Consider the following 4,126-nt stretch of genomic DNA (forward strand, 5'->3'; position numbering starts at 1 on the left):
TCAGAGCCGCTCCGCGAGCCTCCGCCGGCCCCACCTTTTATAGTCAGCTCCCTACCAGCCTCCAGCCCGACCAATAGGAGCTCTTCCTGCCGCAGAGTGACAGCCCCTGGCACCCAATGGTGGCAGGCTCAGAGGTCTGCTGCATTTCCAAACTAGGGTAAGACAGAGAGCGGGAAGGAGGGGGAGACCGTCGGGGGATGAGAAGATGGAAAATGAAGCAGGGGGAGCAAAGGAGGAAGGAGAGGAAGGAGTAGTACACGAAGGAAAGAGAGAGAGAGGCAGGGAAGGAGTGTGTGAGTTTAAGAAAGTGAAGAAAGAAGAGCTGGAAGGATATCAAGAGGGTACATGTGAAGCAGGAAACTGAATGAAAGGGTAAAAGCCAAGAGATGTTACAGGTTAAGATTTAGTAATAGGATGGCAGTCTGAATAAGCGAAGGGCAGAAAGGAGGAAGGGAAGGAGAGGGAGAGATAGAGACAGAGAGGGACAGAGAGAGCAAAAGAGACAGAGAGATGCAAGGGGACGGTATTCTGTGGCAAAGAACAGGGGAATTTTGAAGTGCCTGTTTGATTTGGAAGATCATAGATCTAAGGAGTTGAAAGACATTTTAGGATTCATCAATTCTACCTCCCACATAATGCGAAAAACCCTTCTCCAACAAAATGATGGTCCCCTAGCGTCTACCTGAATAGGTAATGAGCTCCCCCCAAAAGTTAATTTACGACTGTTTACTCATCCAATCTCAGTCTGACAATGTGCCCTCCACTGTGCTCCACTGTGGTAGTGAAGCTATTAAAAAAATGAGAGAGAGAGAGAGAGACACACACACACACACACACACACACACACACACACATTATGACCTTGCACCTATTGTTGCCATTAAAATAGATTTCAATATGCAAGTCCTATCTCTTAGAGTCTAGGTTTTTTCTTCCTGCAATTCGGGTAGGAACCCATTTGGTGGTATATGTTTGAGTACCAAAACTAGCAAGTGGATTCTGCCCAGATGTAGGGAGCAGATGTGAAAGATGAAGCCCGCAGTCCAATCTATATAGATTATTTTTCAGTAAGATGGAACTTCACTAAATAATCACTATGTTGTATAAGTTTTAAGAAAAAAATATGATTAGAGCAAGATGAAAAGAAATAGAACACCTAGGTAAAAGTCAGGAACTTTCTGATAACTTCAACTGCTATTCCTAAATATCTAGCTTCCATTTCTACTTTAAAGAAATCCTTTAAATGCTCTTGCCTGTGATACTTCTAGGCATTGTAAAACCTTTTAGCCTACTTAGAGCTTCAGTCAGCCAAAGCCAAACACTTTCAGCGTTAGCCGTTACACCCTTTTGATAGTTTCTATCATGGCCTGTAATAACTGAGTCATTAATAGCTGAGCTTCTCTCAGCCAGCAACCACTGATCCCTTCTCAACAACCAGATTCAGATAAGACCTCAAATACCCTTTCTCTAGCGAGACCCTCTGTGTGTTTACATTTTCTCTGCCACTTCGGAAACAGAGAAGATGGAAAAGAAGATCACATCTTTTCCCCCATCTACCTGGGATCTTCTGACTCTCACTTTCCAATGGGAATCTGGTTGCCTAAGTTACTAAATTCTAAGTAGGCTAGCACCTACTCTATGCAGCCTACCCTCTGGCTTCCCCCACCTGTCTAAGGAACAGCTAATTAGCCTTGAAATGATTGTCTTTAGTGAAGCAGACCTCTCCAAAGTTCTTGAACAGTGATGCAAAGATTATACAGAGAATCCAAGATCCTGGATCAGAGGTTAGCAAGCTTTTTCTGTAACAGCCAGAGAGTAAATATTTTAGGCTTTGTAGGCCCTATAGTTAAACTACTTGAGCCTCCCATTATAGCTTGAAAGCAGTCATAGACGATATCTAAACAAAATAGGTGTGGCTATATTCTAATAAAACTTTATTGTGGACACTAACATGTGCATTTCATATAATTTTCATGTGCTGTGAAATATTCTTTTTCTTCTTTTACATTTTTAATGTAAAAACCATTCTTAGTTCACAGACTGTGCAAAAACAGGCAGCAGGCCAGATTTGGCTTACAGGCCATAAACTGCCAATCCCTGCCATAGATGATTAAATGCCCAAGTATGCTACAACAGTAAGTTGTATAACAGTAAATAGTATAGGTCTAAGAAGAAAGACATTGTCTAGGACTGAAAGAGTCAAAAGCTTCCTGGAGAAAATGGGATTTGGGCTGGATAAAGGAAGGCTAAAATTTAGACAAATGCTAGAAGGAAGGGGGGAAGGAGGAAAAGGTGTCGATCTGACATCTGGGTGATAACAAGAAAGAAATGGTGAAAGAAGACTGAGGTTTATGGTAGGGAAGTGGCAGGAGATGTGTGAGGGCCTTGAATGTCAGAATAAGGAATTTAAACCTTACCCTGGTACAAATGGCATTTTTAGATTATACTTGCAAGGAAAACATAGGACTGATTTGACAAGAGAAAGACCAAGAGCAGGGAGAAAAAGATGGGGATGTCATAATTGTACAAAGTGCAACAGTCTGGGTGACTATAGTGACAGTAACAGAAGAAAAGGGACAACATCAAGAAACCTAAGGCATAAGGAATCAATAACAAGATTTAGGAGAGGATTCGAAGTGACTCTTGGAATCGGGACCAGAAAATTGGGAGTTATTCAATTATTCACTGGCTATTAAACACACATTATGGCCAGGACTTATGCTAGGTGTTGGGAAAAGAAGACCCACATGACATAGAGCCTACAGTCTAGAAGGGGAGAGATGGTCATGTGAACGCGAAGGTGCAATATCATTATGGGTGCTGTGGTGAAAGTCTGGGCAAGTGCAGTGAGAGTCCAGAAGAAAGAATAGAATGAGAATAACAATCTGAACAGGCATCATAAGGAGCTACTAAGAATAGCAAGATCCCATGCATGGAACCGGAGTTAATTTGTGAAGACATTCACATACTAGAATGAGGATAAATGAAATCAGGTATGTAAAGGCATTCTGTAAACTGTGATGCTAAAATGTGAGCTATTTTTACATTTTAACAGAGCCTTGTGTTATCTATATTAGGGAAGAACATAGAAGAAGAAAGGTGAGGAGGTTGAAATTGAGACTTAGAGAAAAACCCATAGTTTTCCATAACCAATAGCCTTAGGAAAAATGAGAAACCAACAGAGGAGAAAGAAAAAAGAGCTACTAGAAGCACAGGTTGAGAATCAGGAGCACATACCATCATAGAGGCTATAGGGAGAAAAGACATTTCATTTTTTTTTTTTTTTTTTTTTTTGCGGTACGCGGGCCTCTCACTGCTGTGGCCTCTCCCGTTGCGGAGCACAGGCTCCGGACGCGCAGGCTCAACGGCCATGGCTCACGGGCCCAGCCACTCCGCGGCATGTGGGATCTTCCCGGACCAGGGCATGAACCCGCGTCCCCTGCATCAGTAGGCGGACTCTTGTCAGGGAGTCAAAGCAATGGGGAGGTTGATTGGGAGAAACATAAGAGAAAGCCCATTGAATTCAACAGGTCACCGGAGATCTTTGGTGAATTTAAAGATCAAAACCAGATTACAGGAAACAAAGGAAAGGAGGTAGCCTGAACCCTTCCTATTCAAAGAAGTGTTTGTGCCAAAACTTGGGAGGCCGAATAGGATAAAGCAGGCCGACTGGAAACTTGGCTCAGTGGACACCTGAGTGAGGTTGACCACATGTCAACTGCAAACATGGCAGGTAAGAACAGCAGGCAGCAATTGTTCAGAAGTCAGAAACGAGTCAGGAATCAGACTAAAAGACCAATGAGTATCCTGTCAGAAACTCAGAACAGCAAAAGATAATCAGCTATGAAAGACAGCAGCGAAGAAGGAAACAGGAAATGGACCCAGATGACATGGGATGTACCTTACTAAAAAATGCCTGGAAAAATAGATACCCATTAAGTATTTGTTTAATGAATGAATTCATTCTCAAATAATAACATGATGCCACATAGAATGAGCGTGAGTTTGGAATCAGACCTTAATTCATATCCCAGCCCATTTACTCACTCTGTAAACATTTATTATCTGCGCTTGGAGTACTCAAGACCCTAAGGATCCAAAGATAAAAGATGCAGCTCTTGACTTC

Source organism: Globicephala melas, chromosome 1, assembly GCF_963455315.2.
Source record: "Globicephala melas chromosome 1, mGloMel1.2, whole genome shotgun sequence".
NCBI classification, from domain to species: Eukaryota; Metazoa; Chordata; class Mammalia; order Artiodactyla; family Delphinidae; genus Globicephala; species Globicephala melas.